Below are 18,539 nucleotides of genomic sequence, written 5' to 3'. Positions count from 1 at the left end.
TGTGCATTAGTATAGAAACATTTTAGTTTGTGATTGGTTTCTCTTTCTCCAATATTTTTTTTAATTAGATTCTTTCGTCTTTGTTCTTCCTTTCCACTTCTAATAGCAGAGTTCTCAGTAGCATTTGTCAGGTGTATGGCTTTTTCTGGTCTTTTGCTTCCCTTCCCATGTTGTTCTAGTTTAAAGCTCTCCTTACAAGTGTAGCAAGGCGACTTCCAAATACCTGCTTTCCAGTCTTCGTAAGGTGCACCCCATCTCTAGCAAGTAGTCCATCGTATAAGTAGTTCACTCCGTGATCCAGAAATCCAAATCGTTGCTGACGGCACCATCGACGTAGCCAGTTGTTCACCTGCAGAATCTTATTCCACCTCCTTGTTCCATGGCCATCCACTGGGAGGATGGAAGAGAAGACCACCTGCGCTCCCAGTTCTTTCACTTTCTTGCCTAAGTCTTCAAAGTCTCTGCAGATGGTTTCCAGGTCGTTTCTTGCGGTGTCATTTGTCCCCACATGTAGTAGCAGGAATGGGTAGTCATCTGTAGGTCTGAAGAGTCCTGATATCCTGTCAGACACATCTTTAATTTTTGCACCTGGAAGACAGCACATTTCTCTTGAAGTTATATCCGGTCTGCAGATAGCGGCCTCAGTTCCTCTCAACAGGGAATCCCCCATGACCACCACTCTCCGTTTCTTCTTCACAACATTTTTCTTTCTCCATCCAGGAGGACTCTGAAGGCGTACAAGGTTGCTGTTTGTTGGCAAAGTCTTATCCTGATGTATTTCTTCATCGTTTTCCTGCGTGAGAGCCTGGTACTGGTTTCTGAGCAGTATGGGTGCTGACTGCCTCCTGATCCTCCTGCTTCTCTGGGTCACATGTCTCCATTCCTCTGTTTCTTCAGGTGCACTTCGAATTTCTTCTCTTTCTGTAACATGAAGAGATAATTCTGCTCTGTCCAAGAACTCTTCACCTTCCTTAATGATCTTCAACGTAGCTAACCTCTCTTCGAGATTTTGCAACTTTTCCTCCAACAGGGACACAAGCTTGCATTTGTGGCATGTGAAGTTTGGCTTTTCCACTGGTAAATCTGTGAACATGTAGCAAGAAATGCAGCTCACCAAATGGCTCCTGGCCTCTTCCATCTTGAGATTTCTTAAAAAGATGAGCCAAAATTCGCGCGCCGATAGGCGCGCGGTTCCTCCGATTTCCTCTTTTCAGCTGCAACGGCCAAAACCCAGTGATCGTTGAGCTCGCGGAGACTCTTCACTTATCCCAGAAGGCACTGGGAATATGCAAATGATCTCCTCAAGACTCTTCCCCTGGTTCCTCCGATTTCCTCTTTTCAGCTGCAACGGCCAAAACCCAGTGATCGTTGAGCTCGCGGAGACTCTTCACTTATCCCAGAAGGCACTGGGAATATGCAAATGATCTCCTCAAGACTCTTCCCCTGGTTCATTCCCCTGTGAATGTTGCAACAGAGGAGCACTGGCGCTGATTCTAAACTCAGTCCCCAACCACATACGTAGTATCAGAGGGAAGGGGTTTTATAATGAGTCATTCACCAGAATCATACATCCGTCCTCGCACACACAGCAGCAAGTAAGTCTATACTAGCGCATGGCGGAACAGCCATGCGTGCCTTTTATAGCACACTTCCAGATCTCTGAGATGGACCAATGAGATTTGGAGCGGGACCTGAGCACATGACTCCCAATCTCCAATGGGGGATCGTCCCATGAGCATGCTCAGTAGGAGGACAGAAGGACTTAGCCTCAGGAGAGATTTGCTTCAAGGCAATCTCCTCTGCAATCTCCTCTGCAGTAGATAAACAGCAGGAGACTGCAGAATGTGAGGGTCTGGATCCCTGCGGAGTAAACGCAGAAATCCGACGCCTAACAAATCGGTACTCGGACACGTCCACTCTTCGCCAGTCGTTACACTGGCTGCCCTTTCATTATAGGTTCCAATTCAAAGTATTTGTTCTCACCCACAAAGCTCTCCACAGTGCGGCACCCCCTTATATCTCCTCCCCCATTTCTGTCTATCGGCCTAGCCAATCACTGCGCTCTGCAAACGACTTTCGACTAACCTCTGCACTAATCCGTACCTCCCACTCCCAACTCCAAGACTTCTCCCGTGCTGCTCCTATCCTCTGGAATGCTCTACCCCAAGAAATTAGGACCAGACACATTTTGCACAGTTTTAGGCAGTCCCTCAAACACATTTGTTCAGAGCAGCCTATCACATTCCGTAGTCAAAGTCATTTTATGTGTAAGTGTGCGTTTGTAGCCCATTCACTATCTCTATCTGTCCCCCACCCCCTCAAGATGGCTGGACCATCATTGTAAATGCATCATTGTAAATACACATCTGTACTTTGCATCTCCCCCACTTCATTATAGATTGTAAGCTCTCACGAGCAGGGTTGTTTTATTTTGCTTTAATTATTGAATTATTGTTAGCGTTGTTACTTATGACTGTTGTGTTTGAAACCATTAAGCTGTATGGCGCTATATAAATAAAGATTATTATTATTTTTATTATTAAGGGTATACATGAATGTTCATATGCACATGGCAATGTTTAGTAATCTGATAACATCAATTTATTTTATGCCAATATTTTTCTCACTTCAATTCACCAGCTTATTAAGACTATTTAGCGCTGATGAATCTCACAAATTGTATTACAAAAATATTTAAACAGAGGTTACAATATGACAAAATAGGTAAAAAGCCAAGGACTTTCACAAGCCACTGTATTTGTATCAGCTGTGTTCTGATGTTGGATTATTGAGATTTTAAAGAGAGGAGTTGCATTATATCACTGCTGCTTATATCTCACCAAATAGAGGTGATGTGATACATGTGCAGAGTTTGGGTTAAATTACTTCCATATTTCTAGAAGGGAACAATTAGGCTGTGTGCACACGCTGCGGATTCCGCTGCGTTTCCGCAGCGGTTTTGGCCGCTGAGGACACGCAGCAGTTTTAGCTGCGGTGTACAGTACCATTCATTTGAATGGGAAAAAAAAAACGCTGTGCCGACGCTGCGGAAAAAAACGCGCGGATTTGCTGCGGTTTTGAATCCGCAGAAAGAATTGCATGTCAATTCTTTCTGCGGAAACCGCTGCGGGTTCCTATCTCCACCATTGTGGAGATAGTGAATCCGCAGGACCAAACCACAGGCAAAACCGCAGATAATCCGCAGGTCTTTGGACCTGCGGATTATCTGCGGTTTTTGCAAAATCCGTGCGGATTAATCCGCAGCGGATTCCGCAGCGTGTGCACGTACCCTTAGAGAGCAAATGCAACAGCTATACTGGGGAATATTTAATGATTATGGCAGTATTTGTTCCTTGGCAGGCATTTGGCCTAGCAATGGCGGTGCTGTGGTATACCTTGGGAAAAAATTATGGCTGATTCAAAAGTCCAATTTTAACATCCGAGTGCTATCCGTGATTTTTTACATTTTCACAACTGTTTTAGTCTTAGGGGATATTCACATATCCTTGACTTTTTGCGCCTGAGTGGTTCACGGAAAATTGGGGACACATGTCTGATTTTGATTAAAGGGTCGGATCAAAATTGGCAAAGCAGGTCAATAAGTCCATGAAAAAAACAGACCACACTTGGGTGAGATCAGAGTGTAGTCCAATTTTCACAGGCTGCCAAAATGGAGATGGTGGAGAATTTATTTTTTATTTCTCCAAGTATGAGAAAAACTGATGGCACTTGTATCAATCTCTGATCAAACCGTGACCAGAGTCTGATTAGAATAATTGGTCAATTTTTCTCGAATATGGAAAAATTGGATGTGTGACTGAGAACTGATTCTTTGGAGAAATCTGGATGGCTATAAAAGGGGTTATGAGATTTTTACCCTCATTTGATAAACTGCTTGACAGCTTGAAATATTCTACTAATTTTTAGTAGGGGGTAAATTATTTTTCTTCACATTTTCTTTTGTTTAATTCAGTGCAAAACTTCTAAAAATTACAAAAAATATACTGTGCTTGGGCAGTGTTACATAAAATCCCAAATACTACTTTATATATGTTTTTTTATTCTGTAGACGGTCTTGTATGCAGCTTCTATTCTTTCATGATTTTTCTGATGTCATTTTTTCTTTTTAATGAGGCAAAGTGACAGTTGCAGAGAGACACAATCTTTGAGGACACAATCCATCCCTTTGTTAAATAATACAATAAAGCAAGGATGAATATCTATGAGATTAGAAGTGCAGCTTTGATTTAAGTCTTTCCCTGATTAATTTATTCAGGCCTGATAAATATGGAGTATATTATTTGAGCTGAAACAATCTCGCAGGTCTTGCAGAGCTGAGCTGTCTATAGATTTAAAATAACTGTCAAATAAATGATTGTTCTGCTGCCATTGATCAGTCCAGATTACCTCATTTACCTGCACTTTGGCTCAGTAGTACATCTACTGTACCTCAATATTACATAGAGAAATAAGCCACAGCTGACGGTTTGATGCTTTCAATCATCTCTACCACTAGATTGCTGGAAGTTCCTGCTGAATTTAGTAGAAACTGCCTTCAAAAACTAATCACAATCCATCAGTAGTGCCAACATTTTTTCACCTATGCTCCTGAAATACCTCCTCCAGACGTCGATGATGATGAAGAAGAAGGAACTGAACAATCGCCTGTAGATTTAAGAGAGGGACAAGAGCTTGAAGTTCCTGAAGAGACTGTCCCATTGGAAACGGGTGTGTCCCTGCCTTCACCTGTACAACCTGACTGAACTACCCAACTTGACTACGCTACTCCTTCTGACTTACGGTGCTCCGAATTGACAACAGCCGGAATACCCCCCAACTAATACAATTAAGACCAATTTATTTGGCAACAAATCATTCAAGGACAAGAACTCTCGCCTGTGGAATGGCGAGCAAAAGGAGAGGGAGAGTGTAAGAAGATGGACCGGACCGGGGGTACCTCACTTGTGCCGGGTCCGGAACTGTCGAGGCTGTCACCATTGTTATCCGGGGGAAAGCTTTCCGATCCGGACCGACCTTTGCACCATTCAACAGGGAGTGTTTCTTTAATAAAATAGTCTGTGCGCGGGAAGGGAAGGAGAGACTTGGCTGGAAGACAGCGCGCGCATCAGGGGAGTTTTGGTGCTCTGTCCTCTGAGCAACGTGACAGTGCAGGCCCACGCTATAGACCCCCGACTGTCAAGTACAGTTACTGTGAGCAGAGACCTGCTTTGTGCCCGCTGGTTTCTGCATCCAAAAGTGCCAGATGCTCCGAGACGGTTTTTGCTGCATGCGTGCCACCTGATACAAACCTGATGACTTGCGTAGAACTCTGTCCTAACTCACCCACAGTTTTCTGCCAAGCTGAATTACGCTCGGGCAGTGTCAGAGACTACTTTTCACGCCGCACGACGAACCCAGACCCAGGACCCCGCACAAGACAACGAGGACTCGTCGCCACCATTAGGAACAGGATCTTCAACTTCTTCAGGATGACCCAGGGATCATCATGCGCCGGTTGCGAAGGCGCCACTGCTAAAACTTAAGACTGCAGTTAAGAAGCCGTCGGACTGATAAGTTTAACCCCTCATGAACAGTTGCTTTATCTATTGTCATTGTTACCTTATCCCGCCCTTATACCGGACCTTTTCCTCTTGCCATACCCATTTATCCATCACCTGCCTGCATGGAGTAACCCCTTTGTTAATAAACCTGTTAACACTTGTTCTGCCTTTTGTCCATCACTGCCTCCCGCAACCTGCTCACACGTGCGTTGGTTGGTAGAATTCACAAGAGTGAAGTTGTTAGAATTAACAAGAGTGACTGCAGACTTGTCATTCTACACTGGACAACACCTTTAAGGTAGAATCTTTGGTTCTAATCCAATCTAAGGTTTTTTTAGAAATATTTATTCTTCCGTAGTGTTGTAATTTTTTGACCCAACCCCATGATGTCATTTTCTTTTTCTGTCTTATTGTGTATATAAAATTCTGATTTCAATTCATATTTAATTATTTTCAATGTACACTGTCATTGTAAGAAAATCAGCAGTTTACATCCAGTCAACATATTTTCAAAGGAATATATAAAGAAAGTAAAAGTAGCAGAATACCAGTATAAAGAGTTATATATAGCAAAGAAAAACAGCAAAAAGCGCTCTGATAGGCAGGATGTCTGAATAAAATATATATTTTTCAAAGTTAGCCCACCTAGAGTGCTATGTAAATAAGTATAGAACTACTAAATTCTCTTGCATGACTTCTGTCTTATGCAGTTGTGACCTCTAAACAAAAGGGGAACCGTACAAATCACAGAAAGCAATGGTGAATGGGAGACTCTGGTTTATGGCACTGATATCAGTATTGTAGCAAAGAATAAAAGCTTTTTACCAAGCTACGTTGGATATAATATGTTTCTCTTTTGTAAAGATAAGTATTGAAATGCTTAAAAAAGGATAAAGAGGGCAAAATTTTTGTATTTAACTCCTTCATGACATGCACCTTACATATTCCGTGTATGTTGTGTCCCTCCCTTTGATGTGGTCTGTGGCACTGAGCCCACATCTTTCCCGGCACATGTCTCTGATAGCAGCATTTAATGTGATGGCGCCGGAAGCGAGTCACTCATCCTGCCCGAAGCGAGTCACTTATCCCGCCCATCGTTGACTCCGTCACATAATCGAGGGTGGGTCACCGATGGGTCGGCATGGCAACCAGAGGTCTCCAGCAAACTTCTTTGGTTGTTATAGCCAGATTGCTATGAGCGCAGCCCCGTGGTTGGCACTCATAGCAAGTGAGCATTTCTGCTACACACAGGCAATCTGATGATTACCTGTATGTAGCAGAGACGATCGGGTTATGGCAGCTTCTAGTCTCCCATGGAGACTATTGAATCATGCCAAAAGTAAAAAAAAAAAATAAAAATTTTTAAATATTTAAAAAAAAATAAATAATAGTTCAAATCACCCCCCATTCTCCCCATTCAAAATAAAACAATTACAAAAAAATATACACATATTTGGTATTGCTGTGTTCATAATCGCCAGATCTATCGATATAAAAAAAGAATTAACCTGATCGTTAAATGGTATAACGAAAAAAAGTGAAAACGCCAGAATTATGTTTTTTTGGTCGCTACAACATTGCATTGAAATGAGCGATAAAAAAAATCGTGTCCACACCAAAATGGTATAATTAAAAACGTCAGCTCGGCGTGCAAAAAATAAGCCCTAACCCAGCACCAGATCATAAATAATGAAGACATTACGGGTCTCGGAATATGACATTTTAACAAATTTTGGATATTTTTTTCACCATTTAAATAAAAAACAATCTATGCTTGTTTGGTATCTACGAACTCCTAGTGACCTGGAGAAGCAAAATGGCAGGTCAGCTTTAGCATGTAATGAATATGGTAAAAAAAAAATAAATCCAAAAGACAGTTGTGGAATTGTATTTTTTTGCAAATTCACCGCACTTGGAATTTTTTTCTCGTTTTCGATTACACGACATGGTAAAACAAATGGTGTCGTTCAAAAGTACAACTCATCCCACAAAAAACAAGCCCTCACATGGCCATATTGATACTGACCAAAAAATAAAAATGTTACGGCTCTGGGAAGAATGTGTGAGGCGTTGGGTTCCTGTTGCTGCACAGCAGGAATCCCGAGCCCTGCTCCCAGCAGTCTCCCATTCCTCCCCAGCCACAGAGGAGGTTACTCAGCAAACTTGTCAGTCCTGGGACTCTGCCCAGACCACCTCCATGGGTTTGCTTGCTGCTGCTGCTGCCTCCTCTGGCACAGCTATAACAATGCAGGCTGCTCAGCAGTGAGATTCTCCAGGGACTAAGTCCTCATGTCGGGCCACTGAGCATGCCCGTGGAGTGATCTCCCATTGGAGATCGAAGGTCAAGTGCTCAGGTCCTGCTCCTGTTCGGATTGGCCCATCCGTGAAGCCAGGAAGGTCCCGGACGCTCGCGGCTATAAGGGTGAGTGCAGACGTACTTTTTGGCCCTGCGGATTTTTCCGCGCAGAATGGAAGAAATCCGCAGGTCAAATGACCTGCATTTTTCCTGCGGATTTCTTCCATTTTTCATGCGGTTTTCATGCGGTTTTTGTGCAGTTTTCCATCGCGGTTTTCCTCCTGCGGATTTGGTGACAGGGGAGATGGAAAACCGCACAAAAGAAGTAACATGCTGCAGATTTTCTACCGTGGAAAAACCGCGCGGAAAAATCCGCAGCGTCTGCACAGCGTTTTTTTTAGATTGATTTTAAGGCTACTGTACATCACAATGCAGAAATGCAACGTCTCTGCGCGGTAAAATCCGCTGCGGATCCGCTACAAATCTGCATCGTGTGCACATAGCCTAAAAGGTTCGCATGGCCCCTCAGCCATGCACTAGGATGCTCTGTATTTTCAGACCATGAGGAGTGAGTGATGTATGCACGTATGAATGTCTCTGGTGACTGACTCATTATGAAACCCCTACCCTTGGTATGCATGTGTTGTGCAGCCTAGCCTGCTAGCGCTAAGGCTTAGGTGTAGGTAGGGCAGAGTCGGAGTCAGGCATTAGTCCCCATCAGTGACTCGGCACGCCACAGTGCATGTGCTCCACACTCCGTAGCCAGCGTCTATAGCCGTGCACTCAGAAGGCCTAGAGGAACTCTAACCCCGTGTCCTTGGGGTAGAGTTCTGTGGCCGCTTTCTGTGCACTTTTTGGCCAGGCTCTGTGAGCTAAACAGGCTCTGGTATTTGCGTTCAGCGGCTGTGCGGCTCTTTGAATCAACAGAGTTCGCTCCTGTTCACACTGGGTGACGTAACCCACGTGTGACTGTTTTCTCGCCGCTCTATTCTTCCGCCATTACCTAGCAGCAGTGTACCACCTCTGCTTGATGGACCCCGGGCTGTGAACGCACCTACTATTATTTATAATTTGGTGCGTTCCGCCAGCCCTAACATAATCCTAGCGCCAGGGTCTGGCTAGTAATGGCGGACGAACAACGACTGCACAGGTACATCCAGCAGCTGGAGGGTAGGTTGGCAGCGCTAGAGCATTGCACCTCAGCTGCGGATGTTACTTCGGTCGCTGTTCAAGCAGCTACAGAGGCTGTCGCCTGTGTCTCCACAGCCAGCCCTGCCCTGACCTTGTCTCGCTTCCCGCTGCCTGAGAAGTTCTCGGGTGATAGTGCATCATGCAGGGGTTTCGTGAGTCAGTGCTCCATTCACCTGGAGTTGCTGGCCACACGATTTCCCTCTGAGCGGGCCAAGGTGGGATTTATCATCTCCCTCCTGTCAGTCAGGGCCTTGGAATGGGCCACTCCACTGTGGGAGCATGGGTATCCGCTGGTACAGAGTGCCACCCATTTTCTGCTCACTCTGAAGCAGGTGTTCCTGGGACCTCGGGTCACGCACGACACCGCACTTCAGTTGCTGGCCCTAACCCAGGGTCCGTCTCTGGTCAGCCAGTATGCCATCCTCTTCAGAACACTGGCCTCTGAGCTGGAGTGGCCAGATAAGGTTCTCATACCTATATTCTGGAGAGGCCTGGCTGATCATGTCAAAGACGCCCTGGCTACCAGGGAGGTGCCCACCACTTTGGAGGAGCTCTTTACGGTCTCCACCCAAATTAACGTTCGCTTCACCGAGGGAGAGCTGGAGCGCTCTAAGTCCAGCCAACGATATAGGTTGGTGCCAAATTTTGCTAGACCGCTGGAATCTCCCGGTCAGCCGCCGGAGCCTCCCGAGGCCATGGAGGTGTCCCGCACGGGGTACAAACCCCGACCTGCACGGGTATCTCCAGTCTGTTTCCGTTGTCGGCAGACTGGGCACGTTGCTAACCAGTGCCCACTGCGGTCAGGAAACGCTCACGTCTAGTGGTTGTCAGAGGGGGCCTACTAGACACAGCGACTTTCTCCTCCAAGCTCCTGTTTAAAGGGGTGTTAGAGTTCAATTCTTCCACTCTGATTGTGGAGGTTTGAGTGGACTCTGGGGTGGAGGGCAATTTCATGTCGTCTGCCTTCACTCAACAACAGGCAATTCCCCTAGTCCTGCTACCTCAACCAGTCACTATCAGAGTGGTGAATGGTGCGACACTCCCATCCCAAATCACCCACCAGACGGCTCCACTGAGACTCTCACTGTCTCCTTCTCATCAGGAGATGCTGTCTCTTCTTGTTATGCCCGAAGGTACCAACCAGGTCCTCCTAGGAGTTCCCTGGTTACGAGCTCACTCTCCTCACATAGAGTGATCCTCGGGAAAAATCCTCGGTTGGAGCAAGTCCTGCGAGGGTAGGTGTCTGAGGGACTGTGTACAGGTCGCTACCTCTGAGGTTCCCGCAGATCTCTCCTCGCTTCCCAAGCCGTACCAGCAGTATGCAGACGTTTTCTCCAAGAAGGCGGCGGAGACCCTTCCGCCGCACCACCCTTACGACTGTCCTATTGACCTCTTGCCCGGTGCTGAGCCTCCCCTGGGTCGAGTCTACCCCCTATCTCTCCCAGAGACAGAAGCCATGTCTCAGTATATCAGGGAGAATCTGGCAAGAGGATTCATTAGGAAGTCGGTGTCTCCGGCGGGAGCAGGATTCTTCTTTGTCCAAAAGAAGAATGGAGAATTACGTCTGTGCATCGACTACAGGGGTCTTAATGCCATAAACGTTAAGAACAAGTATCCTCTACCCTTGATATCAGAACTGTTCGATAGGCTACGGGGAGCGAGAGTGTTTACTAAGCTTGATCTGCGAGGAGCCTATAACCTGATTCGCATCCGTGAGGGGGACAAATGGAAGACGGCATGTAACACCAGAGATGGGCACTATGAATACCTGGTGATGCCCTTCGGGCTATGTAATGCGCCAGCCGTCTTCCAAAACTTTGTGAACGATATCTTCTGGGATATGCTTACCACCTCGGTAGTAGTCTATCTAGACGATATTTTCATTTACTCTCCAGATATTAACTCCCACCGGAGTGATGTTCGCAAAGTTTTCGATCTCCTGCGGGCAAACTCCCTTTACGCCAAGTTGGAGAAATGTGTGTTTGAGCAGGAGTCCTTGCCTTTCCTGAGCTACATCATCTCTGCCCAGGGTTTGGCCATGGATCCTGCCAAACTACAGGCGGTGGATTGGCAAGAACCCCATTCTCTCAAAGCGGCGCAGCGCTTTATGGGGTTCATAAATTACTGCCGCCAATTCATTCCCCATTTCTCAACTTTGGTAGCGCCCTTGGTAGCCCTCACCAAGAAGAGTGCAAACCCCAAACTGTGGTCGAAAAATGTCTCCAAGGCCTTCACTTCTATTAAATCCCACTTCGCTAGTGCTCCCATTCTACATCGCCCCAATGTAGATAAGCCCTTCATTCTGGAGGTGGATGTCTCTTCTGTCGGTGCTGGAACGGTCCTCTTCCAGAAGGACTTGCAAGGTCGGAAGCACCCATGCTTCTTCTTCTCTAAGACCTTCACACCAGTGGAGAGGAATTATTCCATCGGGGACAGGGAGTTGATAGCAATGAAGATGGCATTCTCAGAGTGGAGACACCTCCTGGAGGGGGCTCGCCACCCTTTCCAGGTGTTCACCGACCACAAAAATTTGGTCTATCTACAGACAGCCCAGCGGCTGAATTCTCACCAGGCCAGATGGTCCTTGTTCTTCTCCCGATTCCATTTCACCCTGCATTTTCGCTCCGTGGAGAAGAATTTCCAGGCCGATGCTCTTTCTCGCTCCATGGTGTCATTGGAGGAGGAGGAGCCTCGGGTGATAGTCCCATCGGAGAGCCTGAGGACCGTGGCTCCAGTTGCTCTCGAGTCGGTACCTCCAGGCAAGACTTTTGTCCCTGCCCATCTGCGACCGGAGGTCCTCTCTTGGGCTCATTCGTCCGGGGTGGGGGGACATTTTGGGACCAAACAGACCTCTGACCTTGTGGCAAGGACATACTGGTGGCCGCGTATGGCCCGTGATGTCAGGGACTATATTCAGGCGTGCGTCTCTTGCGCCCAGAATCGGTCTTCTTGGCAGCGGCCTGCTGGGTTACTCTATCCCCTGCCGGTAGCGGACAGGCCCGGGGAGATGGTTGGTATGGACTTTGTGGTGGGTCTTCCCAAGTCCAATGGCAGCACCGTCATTTGGGTGGTCACCGATAATTTCTCCAAGATGGTGCATCTGGTGCCACTCTTGCGGCTGCCTCCTGCACTGGGCCTGGCAGCGTTGTTTATTAAACATGTCTTCCACCTGCATGGCATGCCGGATAAGATTGTCAGCGACCGGGGTCCTCAGATTGCATCTCGGTTCTGGAGAGAGCTCTGTTCTCTGCTCAGCATCGAGCTAAATCTCTCCTCGGCCTATCAAGCCGAGATGAACGTGTTGGTTGAGAGAGCCAACCAGACCCTGGTGACATATCTGCGACATTTTGTCTTGGCCAAGCAGGATGACTGGGCATCCTTGCTGCCATGGGCGGAGTTCGCTTTGAACAACGCTGTGGCCGACTCCACCGGTCAGACTCCATTCCTCTTAAATTACGGCCAGCATCCGCGCGTCCCCATGCCCATGCCCGTGTCATCCACCGACTCTAGGGTGGCAGACTGGGCGGTGGAGGCACGTGACATTTGGGATCGCACACAGGATGCTATTCGGGCCTCCAAGGAGAGAATGAGGGCCTCCGCTGACGCACACAGGCGTCCTGCTCTGACCTTCGCCCCTGGCGACTTAGTGTGGCTTTCTGCCCAAAACATCAGGCTGCAGGCTGAATCCGCTAAGTTCGCACCGCGCTATATTGGCCCTTTCAAGGTCCTCGAGCAGATCAATCCTGTGGTCTACCGCCTGGCCCTTCCACCACACTTGGCTATTTCTGACACGTTTCATGTGTCCCTCCTTAAGCCGGTTCACATGTCCCGGTTTTCTGAGCCATCTGCCGGGACATCAGACCTGTCGTCTGACGAGTTTGAGGTCCATGCCATTGTGGGATGCAAGATGATGTGGGGCAAAAAGTTTTATTTGGTGGATTGGAAGGGTCATGGTCCAGAGGCTCAGTCCTGGGAGCCGGTGAAGAACATCCACGCTCCACTTCTCATTGCGGAATTCGAACGGAGCGAGGCTCAGAGAGTGGGGGGCCCTAGGAGGGGGGGTAATGTTAGGCATCGGGTTCCTGTTGCTGCACAGCGGGAATCCTGAGCCCTGCTCCCGGCGGTCTCCCTTTCCTCCCCAGCCACAGAGGATGTTGCGCAGCAAACTCGTCAGTCCCGACACTCTGCCCAGACCACCTCCGTGGGTTTGCTTGCTGCTGCCACCTCTGGCACAGCTATGGCAATGCAGGCTGCTAAGCATCGAGATTCTCCAGGGACTAAGTCCTCATGTCGGGCCACTGAGCATGCCCGTGGAGTCATCTCCCATTGGAGATCGAAGGTCACGTGCTCAGGTCCTGCTCCTGTTCGGATTGGCCCATCCGAGAAGCCAGGAAGGTCCCGGACGCTCGCAGCTATAAAAGGTTCGCATGGCCGCTCGGCCATGCGCTAGGATACTCTGTATTTTCAGACCATGAGGAGTGAGTGATGTATGCACGTTTGAATGTCTCTGGTGACTGACTCATTATGAAACCCCTACCCTTGGTACTCATGTGTTGTGCAGCCTAGCCTGCTAGCACCCAGGCTTAGGTGTAGGGAGGGCAGAGTCGGCATTCCACCAGCCATAACAGAATGGGAGCGAAAAACAAACGCAACAACAAATAAGAGCTGCAGTGTGAAGGGGTTAAAGGGAATGTCTCAATGTGATGGTCAACGTGTGACTGGACACACCGCCTCTAGCAGGGCGAATTTCTATGGCACACGTGACCCTGGATACACCGCCTCCAGCATAGCGAATTAAAATAATATAACGTGCAGCCATATACATTGCCTCCAGCAGGCGAATTTCAGAATTACACGTATAACTGGATACACCGCCCCCAGCAGGGCGAATTTAAATAATAAAGGGAAACACCAGGGATACTGATACAATGGAGGGCCCTGTGATAGGGAACAGGGATGTGGATACCTCCTGCACTCCCCTGAGTCAGTGTTTCTACACTCCTAACGATCCCTAGGCCAGTTCCGCACCGGGCGCCGATCAGGAACCTAAAAACCCTAGCTCGCAATGCACCTAGCCCTTTCTAGTGAAATGGACGGTGCAGAAACTAATCCCATTACTGCACTGAAACACACAAAAGGAAAGTTGCAAAACAGGGGTAACACCACTTAGCTTTGTTCTGTTGCTCTTGGTCCCAGCAACAGAGTCCACCACCAGAATTCAGCTTCCACCTAAAGCTACTACACCAGAGCTGTGCCTGAGCTGCAAGGAACTCCTCTCTGTAGTCTCTTCCTCCACCAGACTTGGTTGGAAATGAACAATATCACCAACAGTGAGTGAGAGAACAAGACACACCTATATAGTTAAACCAGAGCAATCACACCTGTTAGTGATAATCACGTGCACTAAACTAAAGTAACCAGAGTGCAATGACCCTACCGGCCACCGGGGGCAAAACTAGAACTGAAATCACCAGAGTGCAATGACCCTAATGGCCTCCAGGGGCAAAACTACCTTAAAGCCAGAGGCTTGAAGAAAAAAAAAGGTTACTAGTGCATTTATCTTTCATAATCCAACCTGGATCATGACACTCACCAGGTTTTTGCTACTTTAACTGAGAGCAGCATAATATAGAGACACAGTGGTGTAGCTAGAGTTCAATGGGCCCCTGTGCAAGATTTGGACGGGCCCCCCCATCCTGCTATACGGTATATCCACAGTTGTGTGAAAAGTGTTTGCCCCTTCCTGATTTCCTATTCTTTTGCATGTTTGTCACACTTAAATGTTTCAGATCACCAAACAAATGTAAATATTACACAAAGATAGCACAAGTAAACACAAAATGCAGTTTTTAAATGAAGGTCTTTATTATTAAGGGAAAAAGAAATCCAAACCTACAGGGCCCTGTGTGAAAAAGTGATTGCCCCCTAAACCTAATAACTGGTTGGACCACTCTTAGCAGCAAAAACTGCAATCAAGCGTTTGCGATAACTGGCAATGAGTCCTTTACAACATTCTGGAGGAATTTTGGCCCACTCATGTTTCCAGATCTGTTGTAATTCGGCATTATAGAATGCCGGATATCAGCCCGTGAAAGCCAGTGTCCGAAAATCATATTGTCCAAACCTGGTGACTGGTTCCCTATAATATGGAATGGATGCAGAAAACTGCCAATAAGTGGAGTTCAGCATTCAAAGAACTGGTAGATCTGCAGCAGTTAAAAAAGGTATTTTATAAAAAAAGAATAAAACAAACAGCCACTAAGTGATAAATCACTAGAATCAGGGTCCCTGCTCTTACATTATGCTGCTCTCTTTTGCTTTATTTCCTGATGCCAGATTCCCTTTACAGAAGTACAATTATTAAACATGCTTGAAAGTTTCAGTAAAACATGAAATAACAAACAAAACATGTTCATCTTTAATCTTCAAGATTTTGTTTGTGACAATCTGACATTCCTTTCTTGGTAAAACATCAAAGAGGGACATTATACTTTCCTCTTCAGAAACTTTATACCTGCAAAAGAGAGAAAATTTATAAATTGAGACATTAAATAAAAATAATAATGCTCCAAGTTGGATCAAAAGGAAGAGGTAATAGCAGAGCCAGTCACCAGTTTGAAGACCCCATGTTATATATCAGATAAACACCAGCAGTTTTTTGGAACAAAAACTATTCTACAGTGGTGACCAAAATTGTTGATATTTGTGTTTTGTTTTTGCTTTTTTTATGTTTGCGTGCATATCAAATGTGATGTTGAAAAGTTAGTAAGAAATTTTATTGACGCTTTCCGCAAGACCAAAAAGTAGGCTTTGCAGCAGATTAACTTAATGATGTACGACTAGTAACCATATTACTTAACTGGGTTTTGTAATGTATTCAAAATTTGTACCAAGTGCATAAAGTTAATAAAGTAATGAAAGATACATTATTTACATGATATAACCTATCGTTCTGGTGTTCCTTGACAGTTTTTCATGTAGCAACAACGTCTTTTACTTAAAAATAAGGGTAAGTGCACAAAACACCTTTTTTGGCTGGATTCCGCCTGGTACTCACCTGAAAAAGCAATAAAATACTGTCAAAAATATAACTTTCATATCTACAACAATCTCAAAATGACATACTGGGCATATTTTCCATTTTCTGTAACTTCTTTTAATGGCTTCAGGCTTTGAAAGCCATGAAGCGGTTAAAAGATATTACCTGAACCTGACCATTATCTATGTTAAGCAGAGCGTAAAATAAATTTTAAACACATCACCAATTTTCTAAGTAAATATATTTCTAAAGCAGCTATTGACATGAAATTCTCCCCAGATGTCAGTAACAACCCATCCAATCCACACAGGCAAAAAAATCAAATCATAGATGTCCATAAATAAAGTTAAATAATATAAATAAAGTTAAGGGAAAAAGTATTGAATACATGAAGAAATAGAAGTGCAAAAAGCCATGGAAAGTTATGACAACAGCTAAAATCTTTCAGTAATTAGAATGCAATCCTGATAATTGCTAAAAAATATCAGCTGGTGCTATTGATGGCCTTTAAAAAGGTGTCTCATTAACATGGTGCCACGCAAGAAACATCTCATGATGGGTAAAGCCAGTGAGCCGTCTCAACACCTTCTCAACCTTATTGTTGCAAAACATACTGATGACATTGGTTATAGAAAAATTTCTAAACGACTGAAAGTTGCAGTTTGCACTATTGGGGCCATAAATTGGAAGTCAAATGAACATCATTTCACCATAAACCGTCCATGTAAATCCAATTTTGGCTTTCAATGCTGCATGAATCCTTCTGTGTATGTTCTTGATAAGATTCAAGAATGTTGCAACCAAAATCGGATCCCAGGTCTCTTCTACATGTTCTCAAAATTGGTACATACTGGTCGACTCAATTGGGTAAGTATGCAGTTTTTTCTTCAAATCTACCAACAAGTGTTGAATTGAGTTGAGGTCTGGGGATTGTGGGGGGTCAATACAGAAACTGTACTTCATTGTCACTGAACCATTTCTTCACCAATCTCGATGTACACTTCGGGTTGCTATCCTGCTGGAATGCAAAGATGTCCATTTCATACCATAGTACTCTAGCATACAAATTAACTTGTAGGATGCTCACATATAGCTCAACATTAAGACCACTTTCGATCCTGGTCAAGTATACATTGCTTTTGCTGTGAAACAACCCCATATCAAGCATCCTTCACCGAACTTCACATTTACTTCAATTTCTCCACCCATTCGCCCCTTTTTCCCTTGTTTCTTCCAAACCCAGTTATACCCTTCAGATCCTAGTCTATTGATTTTCATCTCATCACTTCAAATCACCTGTTTCTAATCTTCTATTGTCCACTTTTCATCCTTTTTTTGCAAACTGGAGCCAACGCTTCTTTTGACTATATTGATATTGAGGCTTCTTCACCTTTTTTCTGTCCACCATTCCAGACTTGTGTAATGTGTGTCACATGATGCTTGCATGAATGTCTGTGATCTCACTATTATGAAGCATATGAGCCACCTCCACTGCCATGTTTATTGCGCTAGAACTGATATATCACGTGAAGAAATGTTAGGCGTCGGGTTCCTGCTACTGCACAGCAGGGATCCAGAGCCTCACATTCAGTGGTCTCCCATTCTCCATCGACCGCAGAGGAGCCTGCTCAGCAGTTCCATCGTTCCCGACGCTCTGCTCAGACCAGCTCTGTAGGACTGGTTGTTGCTGCCACCTCTGGGTCAGCAATAGCAACGCAGGCTGCTCAGCAGCAAGCCACTCCAGAGGCTAAGTCCTTTCGTTGCTCCACTGAGCATGCTCATGAGACGATCTCCCATTGGAGATCGGGAGTCACATGCACAGGTCCTTCTCCAGATCTGATTGGTCCATCTCAGGGATCTGGAAGCTTCCGGAAGGTCCCGGCTATAAAAGGTTCGCATGGCCGCTCGGCCATGCGCTAGAATAGACTCTAGTTGCTACCTGTGTGAATGATGACGGATGCATAGACTTGCAAATGACTCATTAAGATTCCCCTCCCTCTGATTTTATGTGTGTGGATAGGGAACTAGTGATAGAGTCAGTGCCAGTCAGTGGCAAGCTACAGGCCACAGTGCATATCATCCACGGTACTAGCGTCTGACAGTGTGCCTGCTACCGGGCATTTTCATCTTGCGGCAGTGTCTGTCACCGCGCTGCAGTCAGCAGTACTTACTGGCGTCCGCGGTTGCGACGTCGTACACACGGCAGGTCTAGAAGGACGCTGACCCTGTGTCGTGGGCCCGGGTCCTGTGATCATATACCGTGCGTGCATTCTGCTGAGACCTGTGAGTTCAACAGGCTCAGCATTTGTGTTTCACGCCTTGGCGTCTCTGTGAATTAACAGAATCCGCCCAGCGCACTTTGGTGACGTTCAACCCACGAGCGCAATACCGCCATATTGTGCGTCTGCCATTTCATAGCAGCAGTGTAACACCTCTGCACGGTGGACCCCGG

The sequence above is a fragment of the Dendrobates tinctorius genome, unplaced genomic scaffold (genome assembly GCF_039654945.1).
Source record: "Dendrobates tinctorius isolate UK_male_01 unplaced genomic scaffold, ASM3965494v1 ptg000029l, whole genome shotgun sequence".
Classification (NCBI taxonomy): Eukaryota; Metazoa; Chordata; class Amphibia; order Anura; family Dendrobatidae; genus Dendrobates; species Dendrobates tinctorius.
This window is presented reverse-complemented; position numbering follows the sequence as displayed.